Here is a 21732-nt window from a genome sequence, read left to right on the forward strand (position 1 = left end):
TCCAACTCACACGCTCTGCGCACATTTTTGTTCAAATTGTCACCACTTATAACTTAATTATACCATTCTTACGCTCTAGCTCTAACTCTCGCTTTCCAATTCGTTTTCACTCCTATTCCTGCTTTTACTTAGGGTGTACATATCTCTTCCTCAATTATTAATTCTGAAAAGAAAAGGAATAAAAAAGAAAGTAAAATTGAAATTTGGAACCAAGAAGTGCAATAATGGATGCCTCCATAATTAGTCACATGGATATATATATATATATATATATATATATACTTTCAATGACAAATTATTACAGCGACGAAAAGGGTTGATTTTCCTGCGGAAACTTGATTTGCTGTGGTAATTTTTTGGAATAATACACAGGAAAGGGAATTAGAAAAAAGAAAACAACTTATCTAAAGTATGAATTAAATTACTCATTTACCACCAAACTTTCTTTCTTTTGGGGATTAAAGAGAGGACTATTGCTTCTCTAATCCCATCTGATAGATAATCTGCCAACAAATTAAAGACTGAATTAAAAAAAAATAAAAATTTGTATGAGAATGGTGAAAACAATAATGTTCCTCTCATAATTTTTTTTTCCCCCTCATTTTAAACAACTCAAATACAATTAACACTATTCTTTTAAAATAATGATCCCACTTCACATTTCTTGTTACAGAGGGATACCGTTATTGGCATAAAAAGCTAGGGTTTTTGTTGAAACACTAAACAAACAACAAGGTAACATGAACAAATGGGCATGTTTTTAGCTCAATTTTTTTCTATTCTTTCTTGTCATATTATGTTCTCGGTGATTTACACTTTTTAGTGAATGCTAAAATTTCTAAAGCTCAAAGTTTGATCTATTTAGGCATAGTTTTGTTCAAGTAGATTGCTTCAAGAATGGATCTGAACTTTCACGTAAGCAAATCATTCTCCTTTTTCTTCTTTAAAACTTACTTGATACAGAGCGGGGTCCTTTTTCCATTTGATGGTTTTCTATGCATGATCTTTTCGAATTAGGAGAAGCTCCTCCAAACGCTGGGTAAACAAAGGGATATATTGACTCTATAAATTGGAGGTTTGTATGAAAACTCGAGAATTAAAAGGGTGGAGCGTAACTCTAGTAATTCTAGAAATACAGTTGGAGATGTGGGGAAGATTGAGGGTTTATAGGCACAAAAAAGAATATTTCCGTTATTTGGGTTTAATTATTCATAATGAAAGAGAAATTGATGGTGATATTAATCATAGCATATGGACTGGGTGAGATAAATAAAGGAATACATCTAGTATTTTAAGAAATCGGCGTACCCCTCTCAGATTATAAAGAAAATTATATTGTACAACTATTGGATCATCTATTTTTTATGGAACAGAATGTTGGTCAACTAAAAAATAATACAACAATAAAGTGAATGACGTCAATGCAAATTTAGGATGATGCGAGAGGAGACAAGAAATGATAATATTAGAAATTAACACACTTGTGACATAGATAGAGTAACATTAATCGAAGATAAAATGAGAAGACATTGATGCAGATGATTTGGTTATGTGCAAAGAAGACTATCAAGTGCGCTACTTAGAAAGAGTAACATGGTCCACAACGACGGTAATGTTAGGAAAGGGAAAGATCAGAATTAACATGAATAGACTTAATAAGGATATAATAAAATGTAATTTAATGGATGGTATGACGGTGGATTTGTGTAACCGCCCCAAGTAATTGGGATAAATGATTTGTTGAGCTGACTTGTATCCTATATTTCCGTGATCATGAACTCATCTCATTCCTTTTTACATTTGTCACATAGATAAAAGTTTTAAATCTATGCATGATCTTTTGTGTACACATGCAGTGTGGTTTATATTTGCACTGGTGGTCTGACTATACTTTTGGATATATTAGGAGCAGAAGTATGTTTTAATTTAGGCTTTTTATTTATTTATTTATTTATTTATTTTGATTGTGTAAATATAAGAAAAAAAAATACAAAGAAGTCCGACTTTAATTTCTTTTTATAAAATCATTAAGTCTTATTATTAAATAAAAATAGGTTTATTCATTGATAGGACTTAATGGTCCTATAAAATTAAAAGTAAGGCTTCCATTGTAATTCTCCCTAAAATTATTAAAATTTTGATTCTTGAGGCTGTTTAGGAGGATCAAGAGTAGAACCTATGAATATTTATTGCTTCAGAATATTTATTTGATTCTTTGTATGTACTGGATTGCAGCCTTTGCAGGTTTATTTGTAATTAACAGTTGTTTAAAATCTTCATATAAGAACTTTATTCTTTTTAATCTTTTCACGTGGAGTTGTTTACTGGAGTGTAAAAAAGCTTTTGGAAGACTTATGCTCAAGTTTGAGACTTTATGACCAGAGGCTGTTGCTGATGCAAACAGAGCAATTAAGTTGGATCCTTGAATGCCTAAAGATATTTGCGCAATGGGTGGCATTTCTGTACGTACTAGATAAAGTATTTCTAAGACACAACTTTTGGTGTCAGTATATTGTTGTCCTCCATAAAAAAAGAACCATGTTGTGCATTAGGGGAACTCATCATTTGGAATGACCAAGCAATAAATCAATAGAGCCTTTTCAACACCATTATTTCAAATTTTAACACAACTTTTTTTAGATCTCCCGTAAGTTTGGCCAAACTCTTTTTCATATTAAACTTCTAAAAAATATATGGGATAACCTCATGAGTGGTCCCAATAATAATTGACTCCGGCTTATATACTATATAAAAACTTTTTAAAAATCTTGCACTGACTGGAAGGTGTTAGCCTCAAATTTATTGGGTCGGTTGGTTTGATTAGCTGGTTTAGTTTGGTTTCTGTGTTTGTTCTTTTTCAGTTGGTATATTCTTCATCGCTTATTGTTTGGTGTACATTTTCTCATTTACCTATAAAATTAGCTTGCTTATTAATATGTATATATATACCGCTTGAGAATATATATATATACCGCATAATCCTTTCTCCTTTCGGCCGGTTCACTCCATCGAGCGCATATAACCATGAAGGATGCCATAGTTCTATATCCTTCTCCGGCCATGGGCCACCTGATCTCCATGGTGGAGCTAGGAAAGCTTATACTCCGCAACCACCCTTCCTTCTCCATCAAAATCCTCATCACCCACCCACCTTACAACACTGGCTCCACCACTCCTTACATCAACCGCATATCCGTCACCACTGCCATCACCTTCCACCACCTCCCCGCCGTCTCTCTCCCTCTCCAAACCTCCTCTCCTAACCACGAAACTCTGGCTTTCGATTTCCTCGCCCTCAACAACCCTAATGTCCACCAAGCCCTCCTCTCCATCTCCCAGACTCACACTGTCCATGCCCTTATCATAGACATGTTTTGTACCCCAGCTATGTCTGTTGCAGCAGACCTCAATATCCCAGCTTACTATTTCTACACTTCTGGTGCCTGTTGGCTTGCTGCCAACCTTTATATGCCCACAATCCATCAAAACACAACCAAGAGTCTCAAAGATCTCAAAAACACTTATCTTGACATCCCAGGTGTGCCGCCATTGCTAGCCACTGACATGGCAAAGCCGGTACTCGATCGAGCTGACAAGTCCTATTAAGGCTTCATGAATACAGCTATCCACTTGCCAAAATCAGCTGGAATCATTATTAACACATTTGAATCACTTGAGCCAAGAGTTCTCTAAGCAATATGTGATACCCCTAGATTCCCGAATGCGGGTTGGCCAGGCCCACGCCCGAATACCCGAGGATATAAAAAACAAATCGGCAATAAACGAACACAAAGTACAAAAGAATAAAGAAGAATAAATAAAATACTGACAAGAAACTATAATGATAATCTAATAATAAACCTCAGAATATATTTCCATTAATTACTAAACTCTTCTGATACAACTGATCCTCCAAAATACAACTCGGGAATCCATACTGTGTGGACCCCTAAAAAATCCAAACTAAACAAATGACAGCAATAACTGTCTAAATCAGGAAACTAAATCATAAAGAAACTCCTATGTAGCATCGGAAGAATGAAGTAGACTGATCCTCGCTCAGCACGAACAACCTCTACTCCTGACGAACACCTGAAAAATAATGGTGGGTCAGGCCCACAAACAAGTTCTACTCTACTACAGTCCAAGCAGAGATCCGATACACGTATACATCCTAGTCAATCCAACAGTAACTAGTAGTCCGTATATATATATACACACACACTAAAGGAACCTCACTAGACTATAGGGTTGTCTCAACCTAAATAGTAGGCAACATGCAAAACGCACATATAGTGGGCATGAGTACCTAGATCTACCAGGGTACACAACTACATTATATCTAACTGCACATCCCTGGCGATATACGCGCCATAACCACTGATCCTGAGACTCAAGCTCATATCATGGCACCATACTTATATATATATAAAATCTAGTAACCATCCTATCCAGTATAAATTAATCCTCCATAAGTCATTCAACTTGTTCAGCTGACCTGACTTGAATATAAGTAGGACTTAACATTTTAGTTAATCCATTCCCTTATATAATAAATTAATCCTCCATAAGTCATTCAACTTGTTCAGCTGACCTGACTTGAATATAAGTAGGACTTAACATTTTAGTTAATCCATTCCCTTATATAAGATAGGTAGGACTTAACTGATAAGTTAATCCGTCCTTGGAATGGCACCGTCCCATACCGGTGCATTAAACCACACAATCCAACAATTGATGTAACGATTAAGGAAATACATCAAATAATCCATAAATAACTATGATAATATGATATCAAGTTATCACAAAATAGGAATGACTTATTATTTATTTAAGCTTGCTATATCATATGTCCCACACAAATTGAATCTTATACATGATGATATTTTATTATACCGTCAAATAAGCATTTTCCATATCCAATTTATCCTACACATTTAATTTTAATTTTTAAAACATTTTAAAAGATTAAATCCGTTCGTTTGTTTAAAACATTTAAATAGCAAGCATCATTATGATTGAGTCTATTTAAATTTATTTAAACCCAAACCTAGTTCCTATTTAATGTTCAGGAATCCTAGGCATGTTTCTACGTTCCATCATTCCACAGATATGAAAAATATATAATTTAAACATGTAAAAATTCACACCGGAAATCAAATCAAAATCATGCATTTATCAATTCATAACACAAGAACAGATTTGAACAAAATTCATAAAACTTATATTCTAATCCAATTAAACATGCATAATTATTTAATTTTATGTGTTTAATAAATCCTGGAATTTCCTAGGCATGTACAGAAACACGAATCAAAGGGAAAGAGATAGAAAAAGAACTTGCCTTAAACTTTTGGATCGAAAGTTAAACTTCTTCTTCCTTAATCTTCTCTCTATAGGGTTTTTCTCCTCCTTCCTTCCTTTTCCTCCTTCCTTCTCTAACTCTCTCTTTTTAGAATATATCACGTGAATATTTCTAACCCCCTTTTACAACCTATAGCTATATATTTATAGGCTAAATAAAATTAACCCTAATCCTAATTTCATTCCAAATCAACTTAATAAAGAAAAATTAAAATTAAAATATAAAAAAGGTAACGTAAAATATGTTACGTATATAATTTATGTATATCCTTATTAAATAAATAAATTATATACATCCCATTATTTATTAGTTATTATCTAATAATACTTAAGTTATCGTAATATTATAAGGTAACCAAAAACATAACACGTATCAAATCTATGTATATTTTTATTATTTAAATATAAAACATATACATCAGATTAAATATTACTGCCCAAGTTACCATAAAAGCAATTAATAAATTACTTTCCCTTTTATATATATTAAAAAAGAAATAAGTAAAATATGTTACGTATATAATTTATGTATATCTTTAATAAATAAATAAATTATACACATCCCATTATTTATTAATGGATTATCTAATAATACTTAAATTACCATAATATTATAAAGTAACTTAAAACATAACACGTATCAAATCTATGTACATTTTTATTATTTAAATATAAAACATATACATCAGATTAAATATTACTAACCAAATTACCATAAAAGTAATTAATAAATTACTTTCCCTTTTATATATGTATATAATATATATCTATATATATACATACACAACTATCCATGGGTAATAATCCATACACATCCAACCTCCTATCCAAGTAGTCCATGGGACCCAATTGGTTGGCCCATTACTACTAACCATAACCATAAAAGAAAAATAAAATAAAATAATAAAAGAAACGAAAACATTTAATTTACAATTAATAAAAATACCATTTAAGCATATAATCTAATTAAACAATTAATATATAGACAAATACAAATAATACATAGACACGTAATCAAATAATCAAATAATACCTAATTCAATTAAACACATAAACAATTAGTCAAATAATCACTTAAATAATTAAAAATACAATTAAAACAAATAAATAAATACCGAGACTATCCTTTTAAAATTAGGGGTATTACATTCTTCCCCCCTAACAAAAGGAATTCCGTCCTCGGAATTCACCCTTACTTTCTTCCAGTATGCTTGGAAATTGTGAGCGAAATACATCCTCACATTCCCAAGTAGACGCAACCTCATTATAAGGGCTCCACTTAACTTCAATATACCAAGTGGTATACAGGGTTCCTATATTTTAAGAAACACAATAACCATACGATGCGTAGGTTGTATCAACGTAATCCTCCCATGTCGACAAGAGAATGATCTACATACCTCCAAGTACCATAGAATATACGCACAAACTCCTATGCACCCAGTGCTAATAATTTGGTAACGCTAATTCAGAGGCGACTGCCTCAATTGCGAAACACAATTCTCTAAAAGTCAATGTAATAAGTAAAATTGACATTTCTCCAAAAATCGCCGTTCTTCCTACATGGAAAATAGAATGAGCAAACTACTCCCTGATAGAAAACTCTAGTATACGAGTTCAACTATTTACAACATCCCACTGTTGCCTCCCAATCACGCGCAGTTCAATACAAAGGGAAGTATCTCTTTCCGACATATTTTTAAATGAAATCGAGGTCTGATTGTACAACCCTTACTTCCATTTCCAACCAACAAATGAGAGGTATGCATTGTGAAAGATACAAAACCTCCAAAGTTGTCACGCTAACCTCCTTGTGCCAACAATATCACAGACAAAATTCCGACAAGTGAAGTAAACACTTCCAACTGTCCATGAAAATCTAGGATATACGCCTCAAACATATCCTTTATGGTCTAATTTAATCTCTCGATTAATTCCTCCGTCTATAGATATGAAGTAGAGTTGTTGCTCTAAAATCTTCATAAAGCTCCTTCGAAATAGCACTTTACATCCACTAATATGGACATCCACATGCTATAACACCACTATCATTGAACTATAAAACTACTATGAAATTCTAAAATATGCATCACTCAAATTTATGTCCTCAAGCGATCTTTCTCAATCCACCACTTGGATTCCATATGGAAAATTGAAATTCCAAATCAATGTCGATCCTTCCCACCGACCGTCACTCCTGTTTAGTTCAACTTCCATATTTGTTATAGGAAGTGGCTAAAGATTCCTACGATATCTGATAATCAACTTTCCACATTTGTAGCAAGTTTTACACTTAAGGCAATTATATATGCATCCTTATCCGTATCTGTTCACCAAAATCGACATTTGATGTCATGATGTATCTTCTAACCGTCTGAGCACACCAAGAAAAATTATAAACTTTCCATTTCAGTCACCCGACTGTCATAAAACTATTTACAGAAACTATTAAATCCTTCTCCAGTACCTTAAACTCCATCTGAGTAAGGTAACACCTTCTCCAGGATCAGCTCCGATATTCAAAGTTGACCTCCTAAATTATCTTGGTAATAACAAGTGTTATTATTACACATGCTTTAAATTCAACTGATAACTCATCAACTAACCAAAAGATTTAAATATTTTATCGGTTATTGAGAGCATCCACTTCCATAATTGTTTCCACTAGACGAAACTTGATATAAAGTATGAATCACCACTTCTATCCATCTAAACTATCTCGTGATCCATTATATTCATATGAACTGAAGTCTTACCAGTTCGAAATATACAAAAACTAAGCTGACCTAACTTATCAGTCAACCAATATCCCATCATGACCTTGTGCGAAGTCAGTAATCCCTCAACTAAATCCGTAGAAAATGCTCTCTTATTTCCACTTCATTATAGGGAATTGCTGCAAATGATCTAGTGATCTCTGATGGTCTATCTCGACTATCTAATAAATATTACACTGGGAAACAAAATAACTATGTCCCCTCTCCTGCCTGTCCTCTAAAAGTCTGCTTCATAACATGAAGTATCATGTTTCCACTAGGATAAATAAAGAACTAAGAGTTGTGAAACTCAGTCCTTGCATCCTCTATCTAATTTGTCTGCAGAAAATACCGTTAATTCGGTACCACCAGCTTTCGTCTGTACTCATTGTTTAAATTGGAGCATCTTCAAAAACGAATTCTGCAACTAAATCTATCCACCACTGATCTGTGATAAACTTACTGATATTGAAAGTTAATCAGAAATTCCATTTATCAATAGTCAACTATGACTTTAACTCAACAAAAGTCAACAAATTACAACCTTTCCATACATACCATGCACCTCATCTTTATATAGGTGTTTGGTCTCACCATCTTATCTTTGACACACCCTGCTTCTTTAAGACAAGTTAGTGTCAATCCGACTTCTTTGTTTAACTTCAAAAGAATATGAAATCTTTCCATCCTCCACATAAGTCATCAATTTTCTAGCAAGAGCTAATTGTTGCAAATTGTGACTAAAAAAATAATTCCATATTATTTATGGAAATGAAGAGACTTAGTTTCCTCCTCCATGTACAACACCGGCAAATTCCTCCTAATGACACACGCTCGTGAATAAATTCTTGATTAAGAATTTACTGATGAATATTTATTCAGTCTCCTATCCTCACTCGGTGTCATTCCAATAAGTTATTAATCCAGTACTAAATCCTCCTTCCGACTTGATAACAACTTCTGAAATTTTCAAGAAGATGTTCAGCAAATCCAGCACATCTGATAAATCATCATGGCGTTACAGTGATCTTTATTTACCACTACCTCAAGCATACCGAAACATTAACAATCACCAATATCATGGCGTTGTAATATGATACGAATCCATACCTAACGTAATGTATATCAAACTAATCGTTTTAGATTGTTTGACTTGTAGTAATGGTTTAATTATCCCATCCCAAAACACACCATAATGATACATGTCCAAGTCCAATAGATTGGCTAGATTTATGTGTATCTACTAAATCCTACGATCGCATGCTCACAACTCTAGCGTAAATAGCGTTAGTACTCTATGTTATTAAAACAATAGTTAGCTGATCACACACTTGTGTCCCCAATTAAACCATATACCAAATCCCGAGAAATTAACAAAAAATAATAATAATAATAAAGCATGTATGATAAACACAATAAAACAAAATATACTCATACTTAGGATATCGTTCTTTTTAGAAAAGAAAGTCTCCTTTGAAATCACCTTACTAGATTGTTTCAAAATTTCTTTTTATAGTTTCGTAAATAATCATCCAACTTTGAAACATATCCTTTAAAACATAACTTAAAAACACAAATATTTGCCTAAGCAAATACCAAGGGCTTAACCCTCATCCTTCTTATATGCGGAATGTAAACTGTCTAACTTGGCTTTTTAAGGCGAATTAGAATGTCACAACATAATACCAATGCTCTTTTAAAATCATGTACTTCGTTCTAATAAGAACTCATCCGATTCCCAAACTTCTGAAGACTACTTCTTATATACCTTTTTTAGAGATGAAAAGAAAGCTTAACTATTTATAGATTGATCAACCCCAATTCCACTAATATCATTCGCAATACTACTAGCAAATAACATCACCCTCGCACAATCACCCATCTTCAAGATTTAATACCCTCTCTCTTGGATACGGTAAAATCCCTATGTTAGGATCCTCTTCAGGCTCCTACTCCTCGCTTGTCTCCTTTTTGAGATTAACTGAAGTCGTGTTGGCCCTGATATACGATGACCTATCACGTACACTTAAATCCTTCCTTGGCTTATACTTTTAAAGTAACTCCAAACGAGCCTAAACCATCGATCCCTAACTCTACCTTTGGCAATGAAATTGATAACGTACTCCTTTACTCCTTTGGGTCTTTATCGCTTTCGCCTTGAACCCATCATTTTCCTAGTGCCAACCATTCTATGACTACAGAATATAATTGACATCAGCTCCTCCTAACAAACCGTAAATAGAGTACAACGAATCCTAATACTGGCTCTAAGTTTTAAGAGACGTAACGCGGAAGTCACATAACGAAAGACACTCCTAAGGACACTTGAACCTGGAGTGCTCTGATACCAACTGTGATACCCCCGGATTCCCGAATGCGGGTTGGCCAGACCCACGCCCGAATACCCGAGGATATAAAAAACAAATCGGCAATAAACGAACACAAAGTACAAAAGAATAAAGAAGAATAAATAAAATATTGACAAGAAACTATAATGATAATCTAATAATAAACCTCAGAATATATTTCTATTAATTACTAAACTCTTCTGATACAACTGATCCTCCAAAATACAACTCGGGAATCCATACTGTGTGGACCCCTAGAAAATCCAAACTAAACAAATGACAGCAATAACTGTCTAAATCAGGAAACTAAATCATAAAGAAACTCCTATGTAGCATCGGAAGAATGAAGTAGACTGATCCTCGCTCAGCACGAACAACCTCTACTCCTGACGAACACCTGAAAAATAATGGTGGGTCAGGCCCACAAACAAGTTCTACTCTACTACAGTCCAAGCAGAGATCCGATACACGTATACATCCTAGTCAATCCAACAGTAACTAGTAGTCCGTATATATATATACACACACACTAAAGGAACCTCACTAGACTATAGGGTTGTCTCAACCTGAATAGTAGGCAACATGCAAAACGCACATATAATGGGTATGAGTACCTAGATCTACCAGGGTACACAACTACACTATATCTAGCTACACATCCCTGGCGATATACGCGCCATAACCACTGATCCTAAGACTCAAGCTCATATCATGGCACCATACTTATATATATATAAAATCTAGTAACCATCCTATCCAGTATAAATTAATCCTCCATAAGTCATTCAACTTGTTCAGCTGACCTGACTTGAATATAAGTAGAACTTAACATTTTAGTTAATCCATTCCCTTATATAATAAATTAATCCTCCATAAGTCATTCAACTTGTTCAGCTGACCTGACTTGAATATAAGTAGGACTTAACATTTTAGTTAATCCATTCCCTTATATAAGATAGGTAGGACTTAACTGATAAGTTAATCCGTCCTTGGAATGCCACCGTCCCATACCGGTGCATTAAACCACACAATCCAACAATTGATGTAATGATTAAGGAAATACATCAAACAATCCAGAAATAACTATGATAATATGATATCAAGTTATCGCAAAATAGGAATGACTTATTATTTATTTAAGCTTGCTATATCATATGTCCCACACAAATTGAATCTTATACATGATGATATTTTATTATACCGTCAAATAAGCATTCTCCATATCTAATTTATCCTACACATTTAATTTTAATTTTTAAAACATTTTAAAAGATTAAATCCGTTCGTTTGTTTAAAACATTTAAATAGCAAGCATCATTATGATTGAGTCTATTTAAATTTATTTAAACCCAAACCTAGTTCCTATTTAATGTTCAGGAATCCTACGCATGTTTCTACGTTCCATCATTCCACAGATATGAAAAATATATAATTTAAACATGTAAAAATTCACACCAGAAATCAAATCAAAATCATGCATTTATCAATTCATAACACAAGAACAGATTTGAACAAAATTCATAAAACTTATATTCTAATCCAATTAAACATGCATAATTATTTAATTTTATGTATTTAATAAATTCTGGAATTTCCTAGGCATGTACAGAAACACGAATCAAAGGGAAAGAGATAGAAAAAGAACTTGCCTTAAACTTTTGGATCGAAAGTTAAACTTCTTCTTCCTTGATCTTCTCTTTACAGGGTTTTTCTCCTCCTTCCTTCCTTTTCCTCCTTCCTTCTCTAACTCTCTCTTTTTAGAATATATCACGTGAATATTTCTAACCCCCTTTTACAACCTATAGCTATATATTTATAGGCTAAATAAAATTAACCCTAATCCTAATTTCATTCCAAATCAACTTAATAAAGAAAAATTAAAATTAAAATATAAAAAAGGTAACGTAAAATATGTTACGTATATAATTTATGTATATCCTTATTAAATAAATAAATTATATACATCCCATTATTTATTAGTTATTATCTAATAATACTTAAGTTACCATAATATTATAAGGTAACCAAAAACATAACACGTATCAAATCTATGTATATTTTTATTATTTAATTATAAAACATATACATCTAATTAAATATTACTGCCCAAGTTACCATAAAAGTAATTAATAAATTACTTTCCCTTTTATATATATTAAAAAAGAAATAAGTAAAATATGTTACGTATATAATTTATGTATATCTTTAATAAATAAATAAATTATACACATCCCATTATTTATTAATGGATTATCTAATAATACTTAAGTTACCATAATATTATAAAGTAACTTAAAACATAACGCGTATCAAATCTATGTACATTTTTATTATTTAAATATAAAACATATACATCAGATTAAATATTACTAACCAAATTACCATAAAAGTAATTAATAAATTACTTTCCCTTTTATATATGTATATAATATATATCTATATATATACATACACAACTATCCACGGGTAATAATCCATACACATCCAACCTCCTATCCAAGTAGTTCATGGGACCCAATTGGTTGGCCCATTACTACTAATCATAACCATAAAAGAAAAATAAAATAAAATAATAAAAGAAACGAAAACATTTAATTTACAATTAATAAAAATACCATTTAAGCATATAATCTAATTAAATAATTAATATATAGACAAATACAAATAATACATAAACACGTAATCAAATAATCAAATAATACTTAATTCAATTAAATATATAAGCAATTAATCAAATAATCAATTAAATAATTAAAAATATAATTAAAACAAATAAATAAATACCGAGACTATTCTTTTAAAATTAGGATATTACATCACAGGGCCTTTGTGTTCCTGATGACCTTAGGCCACCAATTTATTGCATTGGACCCTTGATTGCAACCCATGATGATAAACCAGGTGGGGATGGGGGCAGACATGAGTGTTTGATTTGGCTCGACTCACAACCGAGTCGAAGCGTCGTGTTTCTCTGTTTTGGTAGCTTGGGTTTGTTTTCAGAAGAGCAGCTGATGGAGATTGCAATTGGGTTGGAGAGGAGTGGACATAGGTTTTTGTGGGTGGTGCGCAGTCCGCCTTCGGAGGACCACAGCAGGCGTTTCTTGGCACCGCCCGAGCCGGATTTGGACTCCTTACTTCCTAATGGCTTCTTGGAGAGGACGAGAGAGAGGGGACTAGTAGTGAAGCAATGGGCTCCCCAGGTGGATGTGCTGAGTCATGACTCGGTGGGCGGGTTCGTGACTCACTGCGGGTGGAACTCGGTGTTGGAAGCTGTGCGCGCGGGACAACCGATGTTGGCGTGGCCGCTTTATGCGGAGCAGAGGATGAACAGGGTGGTGTTGGTGGAGGAAATGAAGCTGGCCTTGCCGATGACTGAGTCGAAGGAGGACGGGTTTTTGAGTGCGGCCGAGGTGGAAAAGCGAGTCAGGGAGTTGATGGACTCGGGGGAGGGGAAGTTAATAAGGGACCAAACTGAGGCAAAGAGAGAGGAGGCAAGGGCTGCAATGAGTGAAGGCAGATCCTCACGTGTTGCATTGGCTGAGTTGGTTCGGAAATGGATGGCGGTTTGAGTTGGAGTCACACCTAATCTTCACTTGGTTTGGTTGACCCTTTAGAACTAACATAGCTCATTTGGTGCCATATATACAATATATAATTGCATCGTAAACAAATATGAATTTTAAGATCTTAAAATTTTATTATTTTCATTATCTTTAATGCATAAATAAAGTAATTAAATATAAATACCTCTATCAGTATCTTATAGTTTTTAACACAATTTTTTTCAGATCCAAATAAATTAAATAATTGTATTGAATCACGATTTAACGTGCTTTGTCGATCTGTGTCTTGTATTTTTTGTAATACTGTTTATCCTGACTTTTTGGATTGAATGGTTGTTAAAGCATGGGAGAGAGATGGAATCATAATAACAAGGGCAAATTATTCACTCCCCTAAGTTTGGCCAAGTCATTTTCATATTAAACTTTTTAAAAATATCTGGGATAACCTAAGGAGAAGGATAAAACGTTCAGAAGAGAATTTGAACTCATCTATCTTATATTTTTTGTAATACTGTCTATCACCGAGGAATGCTGAAAGGTCGTGTTTGACTTTTTGGAATGAGATTGGATTGAATGGTTGTTAAAGCATGACAGAGAGATTGAATCATAATAAATATTAGAATAGTGATATTCACGTCAAATAATTATAGTAAATCACCTAATTAAATAATTTTTAATTTATTATTTATATTAAATATGATTAAATAGAGCGTTTCATTTCCTTATTTATTACATAATTGTCCAATTAAAAGAATAGGTCTAACAATTCACTGCAACTATTCGGTATAAGAAATCAAAATGTGTTCAATGGAATTGTAATTTTTGTTCGATCTTTTTTTTTTTCTTTCTGGATAACGGAATCAAAATAAAAGTGCAACTAATGTACATTCGATTTTGATTTGAGTAATAATATCGCGATAGAAAAGGTATGTAGGAGAGAATGCGTTATTTTTATTGTTTTACAATTTTAAAACTGCACTCTCACACAGGAACTGGTCATGTTCCATACAGCCGATTGCGGTCTTTGTTATCCAATCTCGTTTTTGAACCGAACCATTCTTGCGTAACAGAATCGGTCATGTGTCGCGGAACCAGTTACGCTGTTAGATTACAAAATCGTTTTTATTTTTTATTTTTTTAATTTTATTACAAAACTGGTCGCATCCCACGCAACCGGTTGCGCTCTTGCATACCAATAAGAAATTTGAATCCTAATGTTTTGGGTTTCCTTTTTTATCAGTTTTTAGGGAGATGTATATACACGAATTTGTCGGGTGTCTCTAAAACTTATAAAAACTCTTTTCTCTCCAAAAATTTTAGGGCTTGAAAATTTATTTATTTTCTAATTGAGAGAATTGTTTGAGTGATATTTTTACATAGAAAATCAATCAAATATTTGTAATTATATTTTTTAGGATATTTGATAAGGGACCAGGCTGAGGCAAAGAGAGAGGAGGCGAGGGCTGCAATGAGTGAGGCGGGTCCTCACGTGTTGCATTGGCTGAGTTGGTTCGGAATTGGAAGCGGCATGAGTTGAGTCACACCTAGTCTTCACTTACTTTGGTTGACCCATTAGAACTATATACAACATACAATTGTGTGCTCCAAATTATAACCTTCCTTTTGTCTATTGTTTGTTAATTTGTAGTTCACTTGACTGCTGATTCAATAAAGACCTCTCACCTTGGAAGTACTATCTTGGTGTCTCGAGTATCATTCTCATCACATAGCATATTATAAGGCAAGTGAATGTTATATACGGATTATTTGGTTTTTACTGAGTTACACGGTTTTTTTCAATAGTTATTATTTTAACGCTTCGAACACGCTCCAGCTCACATGTTCTGCGCACACTTTCGTTCAAATTATCACCGCTTATAACTTAATTATGCCGTTCTCACGCTCTCGCTCTCGCTTTTGAATTCGCATTCACTCCCACTCCCGCTTTAACTTAGGGTGTACATATCTCTTCCTCAATTATTAATTCTGAATAGAAAAGGAATAAAAAAGAAAATAAAATTGAAATTTGGAACCAAGAGGTGCAATAATGGATGCTTCCATAATTAGTCACATGGAAATATACACACACACACACTTTCAATGACAAATTATTACAGCACGAAAAGGGTTGATTTTCCTGTGGAAACTGGATTTGCTGTGGCAATTTTTTGGAATAATACACAGGAAAGGGAATTAGAAAAAAGAAAACAACTTATCTAAAGTATGAATTAAATTACTCATTTACCACCAAACTTTCTTTCTTTTGGGGATTAAAGAGAGGACTATTGCTTCTCTAATTCCCTTTGATAGATAATCTGCCAACAAATTAAAGACTGAATTAAAAAAAAAAAATTGGATGAGAATGGTGAAAAAAAATAATGTTCCCCTCATAATTTTTTTTTCCCCCTCATTTTAAACAACTCAAATACAATTAACACTATTCTTTTAAAATAATGACCCCACTTCGGAATACCGTTATTGGCATAAAAGCTAGGGTTTTTGTTGAAACACTAAACAAACAACATGGTAACATGAACAAATGGGCATGTTTTTAGCTCAATTTTTTTCTATTCTTTCTTGTCATATTATGTTCTCACTGATTTACACTTTTTAGTGAATGCTAAAATTTCTAAAGCTCAAAGTTTGATCTATTTAGGCATAGTTTTGTTCAAGTAGATTGCTTCACGAATGGATCTGAACTTTCACGTAAGCAAATGATTCTCCTTTTTCTTCTTTGAAATTTACTTGATATAGAGGGGGTCTCTTTCAAGATTGAGGGTTTATAGGTGTGGGGGTTTGTTTTCGTAACACAATAAAATATATATAAATGGTGATATCAAACACAAATATGAGTGATCCAGACAACATAATAGAATTCGAGGTGGACTGAGAGAGGTGGAAGCCCAAGCAAACTTAAGAGAGAGTGAGAAAGAGGATGACAGTGTACTAAATAGCATTGACTCCCTTGGTAAATGTAATACCCCTAATTTAAAAAGGATAGGTTTGGAATTTATTTTATTATTTAAATTATATTTTTATTTATTTAATTATGAATTGGTTTGTTTTAATTGAAAATTTATTTAAATTTCATTATGAGTTTATTGGGTTTTATGTTTATACCTTGTTTTAGTTTAATTGTTTTCATGGTTGTATTTTGATTGCATTTAGTTATTTTTTTTAATTAGGATTAAATGCTTTATTTGATTTAATTTAACTGTTTAATTGATTTAATCTAATTTAATAAAATGATTTGATTAATTTAATTTAAGTGGTAATTTTTTTAATTTAATTGTATTTTTAAATAGGGTTTTGTTTTAAAAGTCAGTTGTTGCCGACGTAGGTTTTATTAAGTTTCTTTGGGTCGGTGAGGATTTTTAGGAGGGTTGGAATTAATCTAGGGTTTAGTAAAACCCTATAAATATATGTGAGATGTCTGTATAGGGCTTTTTAGAAAAACAAACAAAACCCTATTCACGTCTCTAGAGATAGAGAAGCAACAGAGTAGTTTTGCAGTGGGAATCGTCGGAAAGCTTTAGAGACGGCGTAAAGATTTTGAACAAAGATCTCAAAGGCAAGTTCTAACCTTACTCTCTCCCTTATACTCGTGTTCTTTGCATATTAAATTGGTTCCAGGTTTATTATATGATTTTAAAACAAAAATAGATAGGCTATCTGTTACTAGGACGCAAACTGTTAGTCCTAGGTTTGGTTTGATAAACTGTTAAAGCTTGGAACTGATCTTGCATTGTGCTTGGTTAAATCCATATTAGTAAGTATAATCAAGGCTTAAACCAACATTAGAATTTACGGGGAATTACTTAGAAATTTCTGGTAATCAAAACGGTGATCTGTAGAAGGGTTTAAACGTAGCTGGAGAAGAGAACACAGAGCAAAGGAGGGGGAGAGCCGGCTCCTTTAGGGTTTGGAGCCGGCTCTACATGCTTGGAGGGGCTCCAAGACACTTGGGAGCCAGCTCCAAGGCCATGGAGGCGGCTCCAAGGTTTTCCAGAGCCTGCTCCATTTGGTTATCTCCAGTTTTTCCACGTTCCGTGAGGTTTTGTTCCAGTTTTCAGTGAGATGGCTTTATGGAGATTGATTTTCTAAGTTATCTAAATGGAATGGTTACTGTAATGGATGGTTTAACAAGGGTCTGGAGTGGGATTAAGTTCCAAGGTATTAAAGGTTGCACCATGATTTTTACTAGTTTTCCTACACTCCATTTTGCTTGGTCCTGAATGTATTTTCATGTTATAATTTCTTCATTATGTTAAATTTTTATTTTAGTTCAATGAAATTAATGAGTAATGATTTTTAATTAACTCTATATCATGTTGGAAATCAATGGAATTAATTTTTAGTTACAAGGTTGATGGGTTAAAACAGTTGGAGTTTGGGATTGCATAAACTGCTAGTATTAAATTCTTGTGCAAAGTTTATGTTTTAATTAATTTTGGTAACTGAGCAATGAATTTAGTAGACTCTGGAATTAGTTGGAATCTAATTTAAACATCTAAGACTCTTCGGATTGAAACACAGTTTAACATAAACTCACCGGAGTTGGAAACAGAAGAACAGAGAAGAAACGGCTTAAGTTTTCAAAGAGACGGCTCATAGAAGCAAAAAGAGCAGGCTCTTTGCAACCAAAGAGCAGGCTCCAAGCAAAGAAAGAGCAGGCTCTTTCATTTGAAAGAGCAAGCTCTTTCCCGAACTTCTAGTGTGACGTATTCTGTGACTTGTTTGGCTACGGAACTCGGATTTTGGATTTTTCAGAAGCTGTAGGAAGCTATACTTGGGTGTTTTGAGATGTTCTAAGTCTAATTAACACTTGTGAGAGTGGATTAAAGTTTAATAAACCAGTAGGTGTTTATAGCTTAGACATTAGTAAGCATCGACGAAAGTTGTTCATTGTAGTGCAGAGGAATTATACTTCTACTGAATTTAATTTATATTCTCTGTGGATGGAAAATGGATTAATATGATGTTATTAATAGTGACAAGCATGGTAATTAATATAGTTAAGGTTATTGTACTTGTCATGGATTCGTGGACGAGAAGGATGAATTATCTGCATGCTCAGTAATATGATAATTTATAATGGAGATATGGGATGAATATGATAACTTATATATTTATTTTATGTTCATCATGGTATTAATTGATATGTCTTATGGTTTTGGTTTGTTAATTACTGGAGTAGGCAGGCTAGTCTATATCTCTATTTATGCTTATTACGGTTCAGTTGCTATGTGCATTGTTTATGTATGGTATCAACTGTTGGATGGATTGGGTTGTATGTACCGGTATGGGACGGTGACATACTAGGTTTGGACAGCACAAGTTGCTAAGTTCTACCTATTTGGAATGAGGGTACGGGTTATTAAATAAATCCTCTTTATATGTATGTAAGTCGGTGCGGTTGACTACGCCGAACGACTTAATGGATTTCTTGTGGATGGATGGAATTGGAGTTTAAATATAATTTATGGTACCGTGACATGAGCTTGAGTCTCAGAGTCAACGGTTAGGATGCGTATATGCAGTTGGATGTGTAGCTGACTGTGGGGATTGAGGTATACCCTGTTTAGGCTTAGGTATTCATACCCACTCAGGTGCGATTTGTGTGATGCCTTTTATTCAGGTTGAGACCCTCTTCATGGTCTAGCGAGAGTCCAGTAGTGTGGATATATATTTATGTACGGACTATTAGCTATTGTTGAACTATTTAGTATGTACATGCGTATCGGGTCTCTGCTTGGATTGCAGTGGGATAGAACTTGTTCGTGGGCCTGACCCACTCCTATTTTACAGGTGTACGTCAGTTCTAGGCTTGAGCTTGTTCGTGTGGAGCAGAGACGGTCACTCATTCTTCCGACGATGTAGGATCTCTTTCCAGATGTTCGACTTAGATTATATCTTCAGTTTTACTTTGATTCAGTTTGGGATTTTTATATTAGGGGTCCACTAGAGATGGATTCCCGAGTTGTTAAAAGATTGGAGATTTTGGATTGTAGGATTTTAAGTTATTAATATTTTAAGGTTTTTATATTGAGGATTTCTTTTATAGTATCTTTCCGCTTATTCTTTTATTTCTTAAATCATTTTTTTGTAATCTGTGCTCATTTAAAATACTTTAATTGTTTGAGATTCCCTCGAGTTTGGGCCTGGGCCTGATCAACCCGTGTCTCAGATCCGAGGGGTATCACAGTAAATGTTTAAGGATTGTGAAGACAACCTAAAAGAGAGAGGCTTAGAGCTCTCAATGTCTAGGAGGTGTTTTCCTCCCTGTTTTCTCTACCCCTCTTGGCCTTGGAACACTTCATTATATAGGCCAAGTGAGAGGTTGGATGATGTCATTGGATGATATCACATGTGAATTGGTTAATATAATAATTAAAAGAGAGAAATATATCAAATAATTATAAAGCTATATTAAAATAGGGTTGATAATTTTGGGAGTCAAAATGGTATTTCTCTCCCTGCAAGTCAGGTCGAGGATCAACTCGACGAGCCCTGGACTACAGTCACTAAACCAAGTAACTCTCGGATCCCAGGTAATCCTGAGTCCTGCTCCCAACTCAGGTCTTCAAGTCTTCGCTCTTCTGTTCGAGGTATAGTGATAACGTGGTAAATGGCACGTATCTTTGACCATTGACCATTTCATTTGTGGGCCATCATTATTGATGTGGCGTAGTCTGTTGACTATTTGACGAAGCTATGTGGTCATTTTGATAATGTGGCGTAGTCGGTTGACTATTTGACCAAGCTATGTGGTCATTGTTGCTGATGTGGCGTAGTTCTTTGACTGTTTGATCAAGCTATGTGGGCCATATAGGCCAACATATTCTGGACACCTACATTTTGTCCCCCTGCGCGGGTGTTCTTTATAGAATTCATAAAAGAGTAGCCGTAAATAAATGACGCGAGAATGGTGTTATATGCGAGGTTTAGCTACCTAATGAAATACTAGGGCTTGGTGACCTAAGGACAAAGCCTTCGAGTTTGATGACCTAGGCATGATGACAGGGTTTGCGGACTCGAAGATGAGGTCTTCAAGGTTTAGTGAGCTGCGATGCGCAATGCAAGGTTTGATGACCTGGGTGGCATGTCAGGGTTTAGATACCTAGACGCGATGCCAAGGGTTTGGGTACTTGGGCGCGATGCCAGAGTTTTTGAGTACTTGGTGCTAGGCCAAGGTTTTGGGTACCTGGGCGCAATACTAGAGTTTGGGTACCTGTTCGTGATGCCAGGGTTTTGGGTACCTGGGCGTGATGCCAGGGTTTGGGTACTTGGACGTGCTGCCAGGGTTTGGGTACCTGGGCGTGTGCCAGGGTTTTGGGTACCTAGGTGCGAGGCCAGGGTTTTGGGTACCTGGGCGCGATGCCAGGGTTTGGGTACCTGGGCGCGATGCCAGGGTTTTCGGTACCTAGGCGCGATGCCAGGGTTTTGGGTACCTGGGCGCGATGCCAGGGTTTGGGTACCTGGGCGCGATGCCAGGGTTTTCGGTACCTAGGCGCGATGCCAGGGTTTTGGGTACCTGGGCGCGATGCCAGGGTTTGGGTACCTGGATGAGATACTATGGTTTGAGTACCTGGGCGCGATGCTAGGGTTTGGGTACCTGGGCGCGATGCCAGGGTTTGGGTACCTGGGCGCGATGCCAGGGTTTTGGGACCTGGACACGATGCCAGGATTTTGGGTACTTGG

General features: G+C 34.6%; 1 pseudogene; it reads left to right on the top strand.

Annotated features, from left to right (window-relative positions):
* The first annotated feature begins 3009 nt into the window (after positions 1-3009).
* On the top strand, positions 3010-14129 carry LOC132312682 (UDP-glycosyltransferase 88A1-like; annotated as a pseudogene).
* Positions 14130-21732: the final 7603 nt, after the last annotated feature.

Source organism: Cornus florida, unplaced genomic scaffold (genome assembly GCF_030987335.1).
Source record: "Cornus florida cultivar Cherokee Brave unplaced genomic scaffold, ASM3098733v1 CherokeeBrave_3.0.0_Hap2_Chr06, whole genome shotgun sequence".
NCBI lineage: Eukaryota > Viridiplantae > Streptophyta > Magnoliopsida > Cornales > Cornaceae > Cornus > Cornus florida.